The sequence below is a fragment of the Ambystoma mexicanum genome, chromosome 13, assembly GCF_040938575.1.
Source record: "Ambystoma mexicanum isolate Mex_15411 chromosome 13, UKY_AmexF1_1, whole genome shotgun sequence".
Lineage (NCBI taxonomy): Eukaryota > Metazoa > Chordata > Amphibia > Caudata > Ambystomatidae > Ambystoma > Ambystoma mexicanum.
In genome coordinates, this window is record NC_090938.1 from 669,076,671 (window position 1) to 669,097,560 (window position 20,890).

Consider the following 20,890-nt stretch of genomic DNA (forward strand, 5'->3'; position numbering starts at 1 on the left):
CACTGACGGAGCCAGGGACTGTTCGACGGGGCAGTGTAGTCCTCCGTCAGCCTCATAAAACGTTCCTTGGCTGAGCTCAGTTAATGATTACCGCAAGCTGTTCACTCGTGGTTGATGGGTTGTTCTAATGGGTTGTAAGGGATGCGGGTCTGGGGGAGGGAGATGCCGGGAGTCTTGGAATGGGAAAGGGTTTTCCTGCGTTGGAAGTCTCTGGGTTTGATAATGGGATCGGCTCTCGTGGAATACTCACGAGGGGGGCTGACGGCCAGTCGTTCCCACCTAGATGGGGGGGGTCGGGAGGGAGGGTGGGAGAGGTTTTAGATCCAGGGTTCAGGGCGGGGCGCCCGTGCATAGCACTCTTGGTAGGAGCGCAAGCTGCAAACAACAAATGAGGAACGGCTCAGGGGGTTCTTTAGAGTTAATAAGGTCCACATGAACCAGGCAAATGGCTAGGTCTCAAGGTGTGAAGTTTCTTTCCATAAATGTGAATGGTCTCAATTCCCAGGTTAAGAGGAGAAAGGTGGAGAGGTTTCTTAAGAGGGAACAGCCCCAGGTAGTGGCTCTGCAAGAGACACATGTGCACACAAAGGATTCTCACAGAATTAGATTTTGGGGCTATTCTAGATTGGTACAGGCCACACAAGCATGCAAGAGAGGGGGGGTCTTAATTGCGATACGGGATGGATCAGGTCTTTCCATTAGAGACATGCAGAAGGATAATCAGGGACGGAATATTGCGGTGTTACTAGAGGGCATGGACGAGGTTTTCACGGTGGCAACTCTATATGCGCCCAATCAGGCCCAGGATGCCTTTTTACAAAAATCCCTCACACGATTAGGGAATTTGCTGCGGGAACATTTTCTTAATGGGGGACTTCAACTTGGCATGGGACCCCTCCATAGATAGGAGCTCCTCATCGTGGGAGAGTCAGGGGGGTCAATCAGGGGATCTGGTGAAGAAAATGCGGGATTTGGCCTTGGTGGACACTTGGCGAGAACTTTAAGGGCAGAGGTAGGGGTACACCTTCAACTCGCATGCGCATAGGTCGCATTCACGGATAGATTATGTCTGGATCTCGAAACCACTGGTGGGAAGGGTGACAGCTCTGGAGATAGGAGCAATCACATTGGGAGATCACGCTCCGGTCACCCTGGTAATGGCGGTGCCCAGCAGTCCCACGGCCGTCTGGAAATGGAGGTACCCAATCCTGCTGTTTAGGGATCCGGTCCTGGTTGGGGAGATAGAGAAGGAACCTGGTGATTACTCTAACAACAATAAGTGGGATGATACTTCCCCTCAGATTTGGTGGGACGCCCTTAAGGCTACAATTAGGGGAAGGATCATTGCAATCAAGGCTCGAAGGGAAAGGGAACTGAGGTTGGAGGAATTACGACTGGAAGCAAGACTTAAGGAGGTTATGGCTCGCATGGGTACTGGATTGTCGGCAGCCACCAAAAAGGAATACAGGGCAGTGCGAGGTCAGCTGAACCTCATACAAACAAGAGCGGCCGAATGTAGCCTTCTCCGACAGCGACAAAGGTATTACGTCAAAGACAACAAAGCTGACCGCTTGCTGGCCAGAAGGTTTAAGACTATACTAAAAGTAAAGGGTGAGGGTGGAGTCTTGCTCACGTCGAACTCCGACATTGAGGCTCAATTTACTAAATTTTACGCTGCCCTTTATAGTTCAGGTTTCCCTGAATGCTCAGACCAGGAAGCATATTTACTTGATGTTGGTGTTCGACGGCTATCGCAGGACGATAGGGATGCGCTGGAAGTCAAGATTACCGCGGATGAAGTGAGGAGAGTTATTAATAATCTTCCATCCAGCAAAGCCCCAGGCCCTGATGGGTATGTTTCTGAATTTTACAAGACCCACAAGGAAATCCTGATTCCAACTCTCACTAAATTGTTTAATTGCATAGGGGCGACGGGAATTCTCCCCAATTCTATGAATCAGGCCAAGGTAATCTTGATACATAAACAGGGCAAAGATCCGACGGACTGCGCGTCCTACCGGCCAATTGCTTTAATAAACGTGGACGCCAAAATTCATGCTAAAATCCTGGCTAACCGACTTGAATCCAGGAAAACATCAGGATGCAGGATGATCTAATATTAGCTACAATGGACGTCGAGGTACTATATACCTACATTCCCCAAAAGGAAGGTCTTGAAGCCTTAAAAATGTTCCTGGACCAGAGAGATGACACCCTGTCCACAACAACCAACTTCATTCTTGAATGTGTCCGACTAGCAATGTCTGCAAATTTCTTTCTCTGCAAAAACCAGATTTATAAGCAGACGAAAGGGGTCAGTATGGGGGCATCATTTGCACAGATGTCACCAATTTGTATATGGCCAAGTACGATAACATCTACTCTATTGAGAACCCATACCTTGAGAACATCACCTCATGGAAGAGGTATATAGATGACATCCTCCTTATATGGAAAGGCACACCATCAAGATTATTACAATTCCATCATTGGCTAAATGAGGGTAACAGACACATCAATTTGACCCTGGAATTGAACCACCATAATGTCAATTTTCTTGATCTACACATATAAAAATCAGGTGACAGACTTGCAACAGAATTGTAGAGAAAAACCACGGACAGGAACACATTACTGCAATTCAGCATTTATATAACTTGCCTTACGGGCAGTTTTTGCGCCTGAGGCGGATCTGCACAGAACCCGAAAAATTTAATTCACATGCTTTGGACTTAAAATCAGACTCACGCACAGTGGTTACCCTTGAAAAGCAATCAAAGATGCCAAGAAGAGAGCGGCCAACACCCCATGAGAAATATGCTTAGAAACAAAAATTAAGGAAAATATGAATCGTGTGGTATGTGTAACCACTTTCAGTCCTCTAAGCATCCTAATACCAAAGACTGTGAAAAAGCATTGGCACCTAATGAAGTATCCATGGACGCTGGACAAAATGCTATGTTTTGCCTTCAAAAAGAATAAGAACCTGAAAGAATCTTTGGTGCATACCTTCACAGAACCAGTGGCCTTAACCAACACCCGCTGGGGTCTAACTCCCATTCAGGGTCACTTTAAATGTGGCCACTGTGTAGCATGTGACCACACAGTACAAACACATACTTTTGAACACAACAACATTAAGTGGAAATTACAGGACCACACCAACTGCTACACCAACATGGTCATTTACGTCATTGAGTGCCCATGTGGGTCACTATATGTAGGGAAGACCATTAGAGCAGTGAAAAGCAGGATTTCAGAACATCGTTCCTGCATCCGGAAAAAGGTACCGGATAAACCACTGGTGGACCACTTCACCTTGAAACAACACACTGATACAGACCTAAAATGGTTCATTTTACAAAAACTTAAACCCACAATAAGAGGGGGAGATATCAACAAAGTCCTAAGGCAACTTAAACAAAGATGGGTTCACAAGCTAAATACTGTGAATGAGGGCCTTAATCTTTCTGTTGAATGGAAGTCTTTCCTCTGATTGTGTACGCCATATGGAAAATGGTAACGTAGCAATGCTGTCTTGTTCCTTTTCAGCCCCTCATTGCCCTTGTGTACCCCTGAATCACTTATTGTGGCTGTTTTGGATTACGTACGGCTAATGTATAGACACATGTATTTACCTTAGACAACGCGGTCACTAATTGATATGGTTTCTTTTAGGTAATGGCCTCTCTCGCATTCAATTGATATGGCACTGTCTAATTTAATCAACATGCATGTATATGACTTTGTCTAACTCAAACAACTCGCTCTACCTTTCAAGTCATACACATTTCTGCACTGCACAGCCTTTGTCCATCTGGGCACACATAGATTTCACTGCATAGAAACAGGCTGTAATGCTCCCTAATTAACAATTAAACACAGGAAATTATGACTTGTAAAGCACGGCGGGAGCACAGATCGAAAGATATACACAACACACCTATACAGTGTTTTATAGACACCACCTTCAGAATTCAAGCAAATTGAATTTGATGAAACCAATAGCACGCTAGTTTTACGTGCATTTCTTCTGTCTTTGTGCGGAGAGCCACGGTCTCAGTGCAATCTATATGCACCTTGCATCGGGAGAAATCAAAGGCACATATGTAGGATTTAATGAGCACTGCAAACAGGGCTTGCACGGTTACCATGGCAACCATCAATCGAATAATGTTATTTTATGTTATGACTTTATCAGCCACCTTTTATATACCATCTATAATTAGGCGGCCTCCACTTCAAAGGTACAGTGAAGAAGATTACCTTTCTGTAACTAGGAGTGTGCCATGTACACGTCTCAAAATGGTGGACCGCTATATATACAAGCGTTCGCCATGACGATGAACCTTTTTCATGCAGCCAGACCGCCGCGCGGCTGAACCTCCAGTATTACAACGCTCGAGGTAAGCGATCGCCCGGAGGGCGCCGTGTGGGGCTATTACACGATCCCCCCACTGTAACACAGTACTGTCAATTGTTTGTTACAGATACCCACGAGATGGGATCCCAATGCGGCTCTAAGACTTTCCTGCCCATAGCCGGAGTTCACGTTTGGTGCCATCCTCTTCCTGTAAACACAGACTAGTATTACCAAGGTAACTACGTGGCCAAATACATACGCATGGCATTCTTACTGGATCATGTATGGCACAACTATGATGCATGCACCCATTTTTAAATATAAATATTTTGTTCCAAAAAAAAAATTCTCGCAAAAATACAATTTGCACAGACACTGGGACAGATTACTTTTAACCCCTGTGTTGGCTCTCAGATATCTAAAATTCTGTTGTTTAAAAATCTACAGGCACCCCACCCAAGTACCTGCTAATTAATTACAGACGGGTCCTCGACCGTCAGCGGCACCAACCAGTGCAGATACACTGTCCAGCCATTGCAGATTCATAAAAATGCTGTGGCTTGTACAGGTAAGCCATTTTTGATACACAGCATGGTATGGTTAAAACTATGACACCATCAATTGTTGTAGACGATCTCTGATACAAGCTGTTGATTTCATAGATTGGACTTCACCTATTGAAAACACGAAGTCCAGTAAAGAGGACATCTAACACGTTATAGATCTCTCTCCTTCCACTTCCAAGTTCTGAACCGTGCAGAGCAATTCGCCACAGCACGGTAAGATAAATAAACATTAATTGATCACAAAAAGAAATAATGACACTTTCTTGCCTATTCGACAATTTAAAAAAAATTGAACTACCCCTTGTCTCTCGTTTTGTAGGCAGCACATATACTGAACAGGCTTTTTCCACGAGTCTTTCCGTCCTGATGAAGGCCCGTGCAAGATAGGCCCATTCAGTAGCCTGTGAGGACCGAAACACACCTGTGTAGACCTCTCATACTCCACTCTGCTGTGTTTTTTGTCAACACTGTTAACCATTGTTCCAACACCATGTTCAGAAATTGTATTAACTGTTGAAACCCCTGTTGTCGTTTTCCTTTACAACAGTAGGTACTTTATTATTTAATGTCAATATGCACTAAATTTGAGTCAAATTTCTCAAAATATGTATGTTTTTCAACACCATGCATTTGGTTCATTTTCAGCCATCAATTAAATGTTCTGTGTACTTGTGTGTGCTACTAGACCAGTAGGTCTCCGGCCTTTTGAATATAAACATTGATTGAAAAGAGGTTTGTCTATGATGTTATATTAATGATACTCTTGGGATGATCGAATAGGCAAGATTGACCCTCTTCATTTGTTTATTGACAGAATGCAAATACCAACAAATGGGGCCAGATTCTCCAAACAAATTTCGGCTCTGCTCATTCAGGTGCGCTCATTCAGTTCTTTTTTGTCCACTTTGCGCAAATAAGGGATGTTTCTGGACATTTTAAAGTTCATCCCGAATTCACAAACAGGATACACTTTAAAATGCCCAGAAATTAGGGGCACCCCCCTGTGCTACTTTGATAAGTTATAACAGAATGGCATTATTTATACCATGAAGAGCTTGTTATGCTAACAGAAATCTTCATTTACTTTATACTGGTTTGTCATCTATTATCTCCTTGTCCTGTCAAAGGACAGTGATTTGTTGTAAAGCAACAAAGCCAAGACAGCAGTGCTAATGCACTGTAGGAATGTGAGCAAAATGCTTTCGCAAAAAAAAAAACATTGCCGGTTCTTCTCAAAACATTGGGCTGGAAATAAATCTGCCTGCATTTTCTGCTGGTAATTGTAACTTTTGAAAATGTAGAAGAAAGCACACAGTGGCATTTTTACTTTGGATTTAAAGTATGCTTCCAGGATTACACATTTACAAGTAATATTTTCAAGAGTGTTAGTAATGTCATTCATCAAAAGAAAGCTTTAGAAATATATGAAACACAGGAATCCAAGTTCCACTATTCCTCTCTGTACATTTGTTATCTAGTGTAAAAAAAAAAAAAGGTTTGCTAAAAGATGCTTTTTAGCCACAATCTCTTAGCATCACTGGGTAACATTTACAACCAGACATCTATTCTTCATGATGTTTTTATAAAGCACCAAATGCTGTTTGGTCACCTCCCAGTGCTATTAGCAGCATTTCAAAATTGGGGCCTGGGAAGTATATTGAAACAGGCCTCGAACTTGAGTAAAAGGTTAGTGGTAAGTGGCTGGGAACTTGTTGAAAATAAACTTGCTATTGGTTATATTAAATTAGGAATAATTATAAACATTTATAAAACCTTAAAAACGATGTAATTTTTGATTTTGTAATTATGATATTGCTTGACAAGTTGGTCATGGAACATGACAGTGGCAAAGTAAAAAAGCTTTGCAATGTGAAACAATGCACCTTTAATTTAAGAAACCTTCACAAATATGAATAAATAAATAAATATAAACACTCCAATTTAATAGTTGATCTAGGCCGCAGTGCAATTCCTCTCAGGCCTAAATATTTTGACTGCAAAATTATCACAAAATGTGTTGCTTAGTGTTACATTTTACCTACAATTGATATGATAAGTGTCAGGATGGGTGGTTGCATTTTTCTTAACTGCAGCAATTAGCACATTGTGATTTTATTTTCATGAGAAGGAAAGCACTGGTATGTTGAAGGAGTTGCTGAGGTGCAGATTTGTGGTGCTTTCCTTCAGAAAGATGCCACCTGATGTTGCTAGGCTGGGATCCCATATGCCCTCCATGGATAAATTATAAGTTACTCACTGTGGTGACTAACATACTCTTAGTCCATAGCCCCCTTTCCTCCATACTGTATGGTCGTCCCTCACTAGGGACGTGAACAGAACCTTTTTCACCAGAAAAATCATCTTCCGCTTTAAATTTAGTTGTGCGCTGGGGCATTACCCCGGAAGTAGGGCTCCCTTAACTCTGCCCACCAGCACCATGCCCCAGTCCCCTTTGACGCGTCTGTCACATTGAGTTTGCCTAATAACGCCTGTTTTTATAAACAACGTGGATGGTGGGACATATGGAAGAAAGGGGACTATGGAATAGGAGTATGTTAGTCATTACAGTGTGTAATGTATTATTACTCCTACGTCCTGTCCCCTTTCCTCCATACTGTATGGGCGATTACCACTTATTGAAGCCCCAGGGTGGAGAGACTGCAACTCTTATGAAAACAGGTTTTTAAGGATCGCTTGGCCAAATGCAGCATCCGATCTGGCACTGGCGTCTAAACGATAGTGCTTGCAGAAGGCTGTGGGGAGACCCACGTGCCGCCTTGCTTCATTTAGTTTTTAAGTTTGTCCGGATATAAAAATATCCATCAAACACATACAAAACATATAACATCAGAGTGCAGAAAGTGGATATATCAATTACAAAAACAGATTCACTAGTTCTCAGCAGATGCATTAAAACCATACATTTTCCAAACGATACAATACAGCATCCTATCCCCTTAAAAACCTCTTTCTTCTATACATAACAGCCTTCAAATAGGACAAAAAAGCCCATGCCGTCAATTTGATTCCTGCAGTCAAAAGCAACATCATAGCGGGTCTATAGTGGCATATGTCCACACGTTTTATAATCAGAAAAATTGTTTGTTTTCTAATTTCTCCATCGCCTGGGTAGAAAAATATAAAATGACCCAAGTCCTCAAGCTCCACACACTGGGCATCTGGGGTCATCAGAATATCCAGGCCACTTCTCTGTGTTTCCCCTCAACAATAAACAGTCAAATTGGTTCCATGTATTAATTTCCCCTCAAAAATATTGCCATGCAAAAATGTTGCCGAAAAATTGCCGTTTTTTGTGGGGACTTTATTGCATGGAACATGCGGGGGACACCCCTGCAACCCCCAAACTCCTTTTTCTTTTATTTATTTATTTATTTTAAAAATGTCCTGTCCCTGTATATATGGTCCTCCATATAATATCACAACAACCTTTTCCCGGCGATATTATATACGGCCATCTTATATATGGGGATAATATTACCTGATACCGTCAAATCTTGCCCTTGTAATGAGCCATCTGTGATGCTTTTTCGTGGCCCATACAAGATAAGGGTGTGTGTCGGGGATCCCACTGATGAGCCTGTGATAGCTATCCTGATGTTTAGTCCGTACTGAAAAAGCATGTTTTGCTGCAATCCCCTGCCTCACTTCCACCTTGTGTATTCTCAGTTGCAGGGGCAATAACACTACAGTAGGAGGGAACTGGGCAGGAATATTACTCAGACACAAACACTCCTTAACGGTCCTCAACCATGGTATTTTAGACCACCTTTCCCTTTCCAACATCCTTTTTATCATGAAGTGACACAAAGTTGCAATCTTATTTCCCCATATTCTCAACCATTGGTTGCTCGGTGCAGCTGCCCAATCATCCTCCCAATACGCCATCTCCAGTTCCCTATGAACCAAGACACAGGTTGATGAACCTGGAAGCCCCAAAAGGTTTTTTAAAAAACTATTTTCCTTTCCCTGCACATCACCAGACTTACAATAGCCCACAAGGGTGCTCCATATTGAGTAGCTGCCTTTACTTGTGTGGTATAAACCTTGAGGGCCGAATGCATGTGCTGGCCCTTACATCTTGCTAGAAAACGGGATATACCTCCCCAAGTATTGGCTCATTTTCGGGGGCTGTTTTTTTTACATGGGCACAGCCTGTTAGGGCCTCCGAGAACCTTACCCTCAAGTAGCCATAATCGGCTAACATGGGGATAGTTTCCCCTCTACAAACTATGGGGCGCATCTTTATATGATTCCTCCCTCTATTATACCCCATCACTGCTGATTTAGCAGTGTTGATCCTGAGTCCCAATCAGTCATGAAGGTGGCATAGAGAATCGACCAATGCTTGCAGAGCCCTAGTGGTTCTGGCCATATGCACTGTGTCATCGGCGTAGGCCAGAACTGGAAAGGGCCCCCCCCCCCAGCAAAAACAGTCCATGCCCGTACTCACCAGGGCCTTCAACAACCCGTTGATGTACAGTGTAAAGAGAATGGGGTCCAGCACACACCCATGCCGAACCCCCAACTCTACACTAAAACACTCTGTGCACCTACCCCCAGATCCAAAGCAGACATTGGCCCTATTATCTGGATGGATCTACTGCAACACCACCAAAATTGCCTCCGGCACCCCATGGACTCGAGCACGGCCCACAACTTCAGTCTATCAACTTTATCAAAGGCTGTGCTTAAGTCCATAAATGCAAGGTAAACCACCTTGCCCCTGCAGAACACATAGATACCAGAAGGTTTAGTACTTGTTCCATTGTGCCCAATCCGGGTTGAAAACTGAATTTGATGCCTGTTAAGAGCGCCTCTTCTGTAAGCCAGCTCTCAATATGTCCCAGCAATGCACGTCGGAAAACATTGAATGAAGTATCCAGGTGAGATATGGGATGATATGATGTTGGTGAGGCTACATCTCCCTTTTTTCATGGCCCCCAAGAAGGAACTGATGAGGGCGTAGGAGGGTAAGTACGTATCAACCCCTTCAGGAAGATCTTGATGGCCGGAAGAGAGAGTAATGACTGCGATTCTGGAGTCGTCGTGTATGCCGATATGGCCGACAGGTGAACGTTGATGGAGGATAGGGAGAGACCTGTCTTAGCCAAATGTAATAAGTAAGGTAGTATCTGTTCTACCGAAGCTGTAAGTGGGTTAACAGTAGATGTTTGACACCACATAGAGAAGCGGGTCCATTTCCGCACATAGGTGATCCTTGTCGAGGGGGCTCGCAGTCGCTGGGAGGTTCAAGTTCATGAGTTTGCGCTGCTCAGGAACCAGGCCTTGAGGGGGAGGCTTGCTGGTTCGTGGTGGAGGACTTTGTGGTTCTGCTGAGTCAAGAGGTATTGATGTGCCTGGAGGCGAATTGGAGGCCACCAGGATAGATGCTATAGAGTCGGGTACCAGATCTGTCGCGCCCAGTCTGGCGCTATTAGCATCATGGAGCAATCCTGTTCCATCATTCTGCGCAGAACTCTGGCTATGAGTGGAATGGGAGGAAAGGCATAAAGGAATTTCCCTGTCCAGTCCACCCAGAATGCATCTCCTGCTGACTGATGTTCCGGGTACCTAGAGGCAAATACATTACATTTTCTGTTGACTTGGTGGCAAAGAGGTCGATCTGTGGATGGCCCCATACGGAGAAAATCAATGGAACTTCCTTTTTGTCTAACTCCCATTCGTGGGATGACGCGTACTCCCTGCTCAGCTTATCCGCTAAGACATTGTCCACTCCCGGGAGATGTTCCGCCCTGATCTGCACAATGTGGTGCAAGGCCCATGACCATAGTAGTTGAGCTTCCTGTGATAAGATCTCTGACTTCGTGCCTCCTTGTTTGTTTGTGTAGTGAATGGAGGTTGTATTGTCTGTCTGGATGGTCACGATTTGACCAGCCACTACTGGAAGGAAAAGCATTTAGAGCCCAACGTATCGCCCTGAGCACAAGGACATTGATGTGGAGCTGTGATTCCTGGTCTGACCAAGCCCCTTTTGTCTAGAGGTCCACCAAGTGCCCTCCCCATCCGAAAGGGACGCATCTGTCCTTAAGAAAAGAGTAGATGTTGGTGCCTCGAATGGTATCCCTTGGAGCAGGTTCCGTGGAGTATTCCACCATCGAAGTGCCTTGTGCGCTGCCGTAGGTATCTGGACTACATCTTCCCATGAACCCATGGCTTGTTTCCATTGGTGGTCCAGTGCCTCCTGGATTGGTCTCATGCGAGGTCTGCAGTTTGGTATGAGAAATATACATGAGGACATCATGCCCAGAAGGGACTTGAAAGAGCGTACTGTGGTCATCTCTTTTTCTAGGAACACTGACGTTGAGCGGAGGATGGCTGTTACTCTGTCCGCCGATGGTCTTACCCTGGGAATGGTGGTGTCGAACTCAGCCCCCAGAAAGAGAACCATCTTGCTGGGTGCTGGGCAGGATTTTATGTTGTTTATCGAAAAACCTAACCCTTTTAGGAGCTTTATCGTTTTCGATACGGTCAATTGAGCTTGACTGTAAGAGCTTGCCATTATCAACCAGTCGTCCAAATATGGAAAGACCTCCGTTCCCAACCTTCTGAGGTTCGCCGCTACGGGCGCCAGCCATTTGGTAAATACCCTCAGTGCTGATTTCAGCCCGAACGGGAGTACACTGAATTGGAAATGTAGATCTCCTATAGCGAAACTGAGGAAATGGCTGTGGGCAGGATGAATTGGAATGTGGAAATATGCGTCTTCTAAGTCCAAAGTGGCTAGGAAGTCGTTTCTGTTGAGCCACGGTAAGACACCTTGCAGGGATATCATTTTGAATTTGATGCGTTTGATGTATTTGTTGAGTGCCCTTAAGTCCAATATGGGCCTCCATTGACTGTTTTTCTTTTTGATTAGAAAGAAGCGGGAATAGAAACCTTTTCCTTTCTGGGAATAAGGAACTGGCACTATTGCTGCTTTGAAGTGGCTTCCAACTTTCTTTTAGCCTTATGAGAGGGAGAGGAACTCCTATCCACTGAAGAGGCCCTTCTCTTGAAAGTTTGCCTGTCAGATGGTTTAGTAGACGATACAGGAGCTGTCTTGGCAGACTCCTCATCAGAGGACAGACCTTTGGCTTCTAGGTGTAACAGAAGTCTCCTGTGTCTGTCTTGCAGGGTTTTGGTGGAGAAAGTCCTGCAAATGTCACATTTGTTGATGTCATGTGGATATAAGCAGTAAATACAGTAGTCATGTGGATCCTTCATGTAGACCAGTTTCTTCCTGCACCTCTTGCAGTCCCTAAACAAGGAAGGCTTCTTGGCAGACTGAAGCTCAGCCATGCTGAGGAGAACTTTCACTCTACAAAATAGTTCCAAGAAAAATGTTTTCCAGAGCCCAAAGTCTCAGAATAGAAAGCCCCTAAGGAGGGGAAACCAGTACAATATATTACAAAAATATAAACTTCACACAAAAGGTAAAACAAATTTGAAAGCTCAGAGAGCTGGAGGATTCCTTCTGTCTGATAGACTGCGTTAAAAAATCTGAAGAGGGCTGACTTGGGCGGAGCTTAAACCCTATCACCTCATTGGTTGGGGACAAAAAGTGGTTGTTCCCAAAAGAGTCCCTCCACCTCACTTTGGTTCTATATGGCCCCAACCAATGAGGTAAGTGTGTAGAACCAAAGGGTACACCTATATAGGATGATAATGATCAGGTAAGATAGAAGTTAGAAGTTTAAAGGGTAAATTTGAGGTGCGGGGGGAGATACACTCAACCTTGGCATCTAGGATGGATACAAATAGAGACAAAAAGTGGTTGTTCCCAAATGATTTGGGAACAACCGTCCCGTGCACACTGTCGATTATCTGTAAATACAGATCAATAATTGAATGGAGTTTAGATACTCGTTCTGCATATTATTTAGAAAACATTTTTCATCAAGTAATTATGATAAACAGTTCATATGGTGAATAACCATTTTCACAGGCTAAAATTTTAACCAAAGTTCCAAGATTTTTATTGTACAAGGTACATGGTAAAACCCAACGCGTTTCGAGTTTTCCACTCTTCTTCAGGGGCAATAGCACAATTTCTCAAATGTCTATAAAAGCAAAAAACATAAATCATATTTTAGCAAATTAGGTTAATTCATCTATTGCATATACATTTTTCGATTTAGTCAGATTTTTTACAATAAATCATCATTGGAATATTTAGTAGCAATCTAGTAAATCCTATTGGGATACAGATACTTTTGCAAAAACCTCCATAGACCGTATATATTGGTAGTCCTTTGGGCCATCCAAAAAGTATCTGTATCCCAATAGGATTTACTAGATTGCTACTAAATGTTCCAATGATGATTTATTGTAAAAGATCTGACTAAATCGAAAAATGTATATGCATTAGATGAATTAACCTAATTTGCTAAAATATGCAAAAATATAATTTGTTTTTTGCTTTTAAAGAAATTTGAGAAATTGGGCTATTGCGCCTGACGAAGAGTGGAAAACTCGAAACGCGTTGGGCTTTACCATGTACCTTGTACAATAAAAATCTTGAAACTTTTGTTAAAGTTTTAGCCTGTGAAAATGGTTATTCACCATATGAACTGTTTATCATAATTACTTACTGAAAAATGTTTTCTAAATAATATGCAGAACGAGTATCTAAACTCCATTCAATTATTGATCTGTATTTACAGATAATCGACATTGTGCAGGGGAATGGAGTTCCCAAATCTTTTGGGAACAACCAATTTTTGTCTCTATTTGTATCCAACCTAGATGCCAAGGTTGAGTGTATCTCCCCCGCACCTCAAATTTACCCTTTAAACTTCTAGCTTCTATCTTCCCTGATCATTATCAACCTATATAGGTGTGCCCTTTGGTTCTACACACTTTTCATATTGTTTGTTTCTCCTTCTCTGCTTTTGGAAGGGGTTGGCATCTCTCTGAACCTCGGCACCCTGACCCACTAAGTAATGTCTTTTTCGAAAATCAACACACAGACAATTCTGCAACCACGCTAGCTTTTTCAGATGCAGAAACCATTAGAATACTTGGTTTAATAAAAGATACTAGTAAAGAACACTTATCACAGACAATCCTCAGAATTTGCTCCAAAGACTTGAGAGACTCATACGCAGAGAAATCTCTCAAAAACTTCACGCCACGACCCTGGCACAATATTTCAAAGCAAAAAGAATACCTAGAGGACTTTGGATATACCTACGACCAACACTGTGTAAGGACAATCTCGAATTTGTGAAACGTTGGGAACAAATACTAAATAAATGCTCCCTAGACCTCATATTACTGAGAATAGAAGAGCTGTCTAAATCACTAACACAGATAAATCAAGAAATTGAGGAGGTCTCTTCATAATTATCTAAACTAAAAACAGCAGCTGAACTACATGCAATCTTAGAGGACACCAACAACAAATTGGAAAATTATAAAAAGGAAATAGAACAGCGTAAGATCAGAAAATTCAGACGCGGTACTCTAGACTACGCCCTTGACAGCGTCTTTTCCTGGCAGGAATTCTACAGTAACAAATCAGCCAATTTTACTCCAAGACAACCCAGACCACGATCCCCCAATAACAACACAGATAGCAGCGAACTGACCAACAACAACTCCCGCCGAACAACCCCAGAACGCAGGATTACCCGTTGTCAGTGGACCTATACCAGCACCGGAAATATTTTTAGGCGGAGGAGAAAAGCAAGATGAGGGAAAAAGAAAAGGCCGGCAGAAGAACAAACACTGAAGGAACCAATAATTGTGAACATCTCTTCCAAAGTGTTATCGAAATATGAAATGGATACCCTCAATTTAGGAATATCCTTTATACCAACTAATAATTCAAGTCTATTTGAAGAAGAAGTGAATATTTTCAAATTGATTCGAAAAATGGAGCTAAAAATTTTCTTTGACAATTTGAATCCAGAAAACAGAGAAAAAGAAAACTGCCCATTTCTGGAAATGAAGAACAAGAGTCATTTTCACCCCCAAATAAATCACCCTCTGGTCAATTTATTTAGAACCAAGACAACCATAGCTCTGAAAAAGCTTAAATATACATCCTCAGGCAAACAAAATATCGAAAAACACCAACTGAATATCATTAAAAATCTGGCGGAGGAGAACAGTATTACCATCAAAAAAGCCGACAAAGGAGGAGCCCTGGTGATCATGGACATCTCTTTCTATAATGAGGGTTGTCTGAAACTATTGTCAGATCAAGATACTTACCTAAAATTGGATCATGATCCAATCAATGACATTAAAGAAACCATCAAGAAAACTGTTGACAAAGCAAAAGAACTGGACTGGATCTCAGAAAATACAGGCACCTTTCTGATCAACAAACATCTGGGGACTGCAGTGTTCTATGGGCTTCCTAAAATCCATAAACACAGAACAAATCCACCCCTAAGGCCCATTGTCACAGGGACAGAAAGTATTTTGCAACCCCTAGCCATTTACCTTGATACGGCATTGCAACCTCTAATACAAAAAACAAATACCTATCTGAAAGACACGACCCACTTCCTACAAAACATCAAAGACCTTGACATGAACAAACCTAATCTCATACTATTTACAATGGATGTTAGTACTTTATATACTTCAATCCCACACAACCAAGTAATTGATGCATTAGAGTGGTTTTTTCTCAAACACAATGGGCCTCATTCCGACCCTGGCGTTAAACAAGGCGCTATTAGCGCCTTGGTTGACACCGTTATTTTTCCGACTCCGCCATGGTGAATGGAGGAATTACCGCCCCATTCCAAGGTTGGCGGGGTCGGTAATTCCCCATTCACCAAGGGCCCTTCCCCATTCCCATTTTTGCCCCATAGGGCTCAATGGGAATGGGGAAGGCGCTAATTACGGCACCGTAAATTACGGTGCCGTAATTAGCTCCTAGGTCCCTTTGCGGGTTGGTTTTTTAACACCTGCAAAAAGCAGGCGTTAAGTACCAACCCGCAAAGGGAACACGGAATAGGGCGGTAAGGGTTTAACAGCACCGGTCTCGTTAATGGTGACCATTAACCCTTACCGCCCTACTCGGAATGACCCCCAATGAAGCCAAGATACAAAAGACTTTTGCAATTGAACTAATCAACATTATCTTGTTCAATAACTACTTTATTTAACAGACAATATTTCTTACAAACTTCAGGGACCTCGATGGGGTCTCCAACGGCACCTTCTTACGCCAACATATTCATGTATTATTTTGAATATACTCATGTTCTAGAGAGCCCAATATGGAAAGAAAAAATCAAAACTTGTTATAGATACATCAATGATGTGTTTGGTATATGGAAGGGCACTGAATCAGAACTTCTGACCTTTTGGGAATACCTCAACAACTGTAATGACGGGATCAAGCTGACAATCGAAATTGGCAAACCATCCGTAAACTTCTTGGATGTCACTGTAGAAATCACCAACTCTGTCCTAAAAACTCAAATCTACAGAAAACCCACTGAAGTTAATAGCACCTTGCACTTCTATAGTTCTCATCCAAAGCATTTAAAAGAGAACCTACCATACAGCCAACTCCTTCGCCTGAAGAGAATCACCTCGGAGGCTGACAAACTTCAAGATGAATATTCGATTATGAAGTCTAGATTCAAGGATCGACATTTTCCAACTGAACTTATCGACAAAGCCATACTTAGAATAGAAGCACAAAGTCGGGCGGAGCTATTGGACACTAAACCTAAAGAAGTTAAATCCAATTTCATACACTCGTTGAAATAATTCAGAGAAATTGGGACATTATCAAATCAGATCCACAACTCAACCATCTGTTCCCAGAACCACCTATGCTTGCCTATAAAAGGGTCAGAAATGTTCGGGACAAACTGATTAAAGCAGAAAAGCGCAGAACTACAAACCAAACCTTCTTGAACAAACCAAAAAATGGCACTTATCTATGTTTGAACTGTCAACACTGTTCCAATGTGATAAAGGGAGACCACATTAGACATGCCAATACCGGCAAGAAAATACCACTAAGACAATATGCTACTTGTGACTCAAAAAATGTCATCTATGCCCTACGATGCCCCTGTGGGTTATATTATGTTGGAAAAACAGCGAGAAAAGCAAAAGAACGATGGACAGAGCATAAATCAAACATCCGTACCGAAAACATCAAATCTCTGGTCTTTAGAAACTTTAGAGATCATAAACACACAGTGGCACAAATGAGAATCGTAATACTTGAAATTGTACATCCTGTTACGCTACGGCAACAACAAAGGACATTACCAAAAAGATCGTTCCCACGGAGTATCTCGCAATAAGGGAATTCGCTCTGGCAGCGTTACAAGTTGCCTTGGAAACTGTTTGGGTCACGTAGATCTGCTAGTCAGCTGATCAGACGTGCCTCGTTTTCACGGAAGCCACGCCTCCTTGTTCCTTAAAAGCGGTCAGCCGCGGGAGCTTGGTTGCTGCTAATTGATCGTTACGGCGTTCCTTTTCGTAGCCTTCCTACGGCTTGTTCCATTCGGGTCACCCTCTGAGTATCCTGCTTTGTATTTGATCTACCGTTACCAGACCTTGGGGGTCATTACGACCCAGGCGGTAAGTTCGCCAACCTTACCACCATGGTGTAAACTACGTTTACACCATGGTGGATGGCGGATTTACCGCCCCATTCCAAGGTGAGTGGGGCGGTAAATCCCCATTTCCCATTTTACCCTTCCCCATTCCCATTTTTTCCCCATAGGGCATAATGGGAGTGGGGAAGGCGCTAATTACGCCACCGTAAATTACGGTGGCGTAATTAGCACCAAGGCGGTTTAGCGCCATGGATTTTAACGGCTGCTAGAAGCAGCCGTTAAAATCGGAATCAGGCGTTAAGGGTTAACAATGGCGTTAACCCTTAACGCCTGAGTTGTAATGAGGCCCCTTGACTTCTGTCTCTTGTTTTGCTTCCTGGATTTGTCCTTCGGTGTCTATTGCCTTGATTTTGATTCCGCTCGCAGTCTCCTTACACTGCCGAGCTCCTGTTGAGCTCCCCGCTCAGCCTGTCCTTCTGCCGGATTTTCAGCACATCATTCCCCCTGAGAACGGAATTCCAGTCTTCAGTTTTCTTCTTACAGCAAGCGCCTTGCTTCCAGCGGAATTCAGTCTTCTATCAGTTTAGTCCTATATTCCAGCCCTGCCTAAATTAAGGATTTACTTCTACCTCACCTACTTATTTGACTGTGTTACATCCTGTGAAGATGATGTGTATTTTCCACTAAAGTGCAGTACAAACTCTTTCCAGTTTTGCACCAACCCGGTCCTATTGCGTCCCTCGTGCCGTACGGGTTGTCCTACCTATAGTAACCTTCCCATTTGTTATTTTATCCTTTCGTTGTCATCCCTCATTTTGGAACTCTGAACATTTTCTGAACTGATACGGGACTTCCTCTCAAGGCCTTCAATTCCACTACCTCAGGTACCAGTGATTCTATTGTGTTCAATAATTGTATACCCTTCACACCTTTTGCATTATAGACTACTCTGTCTTGTTTTACATAATAGCAGAGTGGTACATCGTGAAAAAGAGCCCCTCTCTAAGAGGAAGCCTGATTCTTTTGAAATCAGGGGACCTGGGTTTTCTGAAGACTTCCACGGCTCGCCTCACATCTCGATCCAGGTTGGAATCAAGTACTCCTTCCGGTTCGGTGAGTAACACATCCACTCCCAAGAGGCGGTAACCTACAAAAAATCCTGTCACAAAGAGAACTCTTCTGGATTCACTGTCTTGACTCACTCACCCCACTGGGGACGAATGAAGATTATTACCTGGGCCCTTTCTTATAATTTCTTTTAATTTACTTCTCGCCTGTACATTAACCTGATGGTGCTGCTATTTTGACCCCCCTCTTTTTCTACCTTGATTCTGACTCTTGAAAATCCTAAATTTGACAGTAGGAGAACCATATCACATGCTATACAAAGAAATGTAATTCCCTTTTCTAGCATTTTTGTGAATGGTATAACAATCTGTAATTCCCTTTCTTCAGCATTTTTGTAAATGTTATAAAAAATGTAGTCTTCTATCAGTTTAGTCCTATATTCCAGCCCTGCCTAAATTAAGGATTTACTTCTACCTCACCTACTTATTTGACTGTGTTACATCCTGTGAAGATGATGTGTATTTTCCACTAAAGTGCAGTACGAAATCTTTCCAGTTTTGCACCAACCCGGTCCTAATCCATTCCCTTCAACAATACATAATGCCCCACTACTCACCAATTGGGAGCGGGAATATTCCCTGACAGACATCTGACTCGCCTCTTTCACCCAAACCACGTTTGGCCTTAAAAGAGAACCACATGCTATGTTAAATGTATATTACAGACTGTCTGTTGAATAAGATGGATGTCCCAAGGGACTACCAATATATACAGTCTATGGAGGTTTTTGCAAAAAGTATCTGTATCCCAATAGGATTTACTAGATTGCTACTAAATGTTCCAATGATGATTTATTGTAAAAGATCTGACTAAATCGAAAAATGTATATGCATTAGATGAATTAACCTAATTTGCTAAAATATGCTAAAATATGACTTATGTTTTTTGCTTTTATAGAAATTTGAGAAATTGTGCTATTGCCCCTGGAGAAGAGTGGAAAACATGAAACGTGTTGGGCTTTAACATGTACCTTGTACAATAAAAATCTTGAAACTTTTGTTAAAATTTTAGCCTGTGAAAATGGTTATTCACCATATGAACTGTTTATCATAATTACTTACTGAAAAATGTTTTCTAAATAATATGCAGAACGAGTATCTAAACTCCATTCAATTATTGATCTGTATTTACAGATAATCGACAGTGTGCACGGGACGGTTGTTCCCAAATCTTTTGGGAACAACCACTTTTTGTCTCTATTTGTATCCATCCTAGATGCCAAGGTTGAGTGTATCTCCCCCCGCACCTCAAATTTACCCTTTAAACTTCTAACTTCTATCTTACCTGATCATTATCATCCTATATAGGTGTGCCCTTTGGTTCTACACACTTACCTCATTGGTTGGGGCCATATAGAACCAAAGTGAGGTGGAGGGACTACACAATAGAATGGCTCATAGGCCACAATGGAGTATTTACATGCATTCTCTAGGGGAGAAGGGATGTATATTAAACATTTTAATAATTATTTTTTATCACCGAGGATTCCCAGTCTGACGACGGGAAATATTCAACCATCTGAATCTATGAAAGATCTAGTGTTGGAGAAGTCTTGATAACCCTGCCGTAGTGATAACAGTTAATTGTCCAGAGCCCGCCCTTGAGGATGCCGTGCAAATAGTTTCTCCATTTCACGGTGGAAACCTGCGAAGTCTCGAAGCAAAGGATCATCCTGGTTTACCAAGGGTATTGACCAGTCCTCTGCACTACCTCCCAAATATGACAGTACAAATGCCACTCTCACTTGATCGTTGGGGAATGCCCCAGGTCTGCACAAGAAATGCAGGCGACATTGATTCATTGAGATGGCGTACTTATTCGGATTGCCTGTAATGCGTTCTGGTGGGGCCAGCGGAACCCCCCTGGAAGAACCACCTGTAGTGGTGTGGGCTGGGGAGGCGCGGCAGGAGGGGCATACCCCGGCAGTTGGACCTGGCCTGCCTGTGCCTGGAGCATTTGCTTTGCTAGTTCATCTGTCCGCTCCCGGTTCACAATTAGATCCCTCCTTTAGGCATTGGTTTCCTGTCTTGAGGCATGAACTTTAGCCCATAACTCTCCCAGTAATTGGGCCAACTGGTCCATTTCAGAAGTTTCCATAACGTCCAGGCAGAGATTCGAAGAGGCTTCGCGTTCTGTTACGCTCACCTGGTCTCTGCGGAGGCATTGGGGCACGATTGCAGCCCTCCCGGGGGTGAGGTCGCTCGGGTCCGACTTTGCCCTCTGCACTTATGTGGTGAGTGGTGGTAATAGGTGATGCTGCTCGGGAC

General features: G+C 42.9%; 1 long non-coding RNA gene across 1 annotated transcript; it reads left to right on the forward strand.

The window, feature by feature from the left end:
• The first annotated feature begins 4,297 nt into the window (after positions 1-4,297).
• On the forward strand, positions 4,298-19,608 carry LOC138520657 (uncharacterized). The gene is made up of 7 exons (XR_011282843.1): positions 4,298-4,406; positions 4,491-4,598; positions 4,811-4,931; positions 5,026-5,142; positions 5,249-5,332; positions 5,744-5,804; positions 19,521-19,608. It is a non-coding gene; the product is annotated as an uncharacterized lncRNA (long non-coding RNA).
• Positions 19,609-20,890: the final 1,282 nt, after the last annotated feature.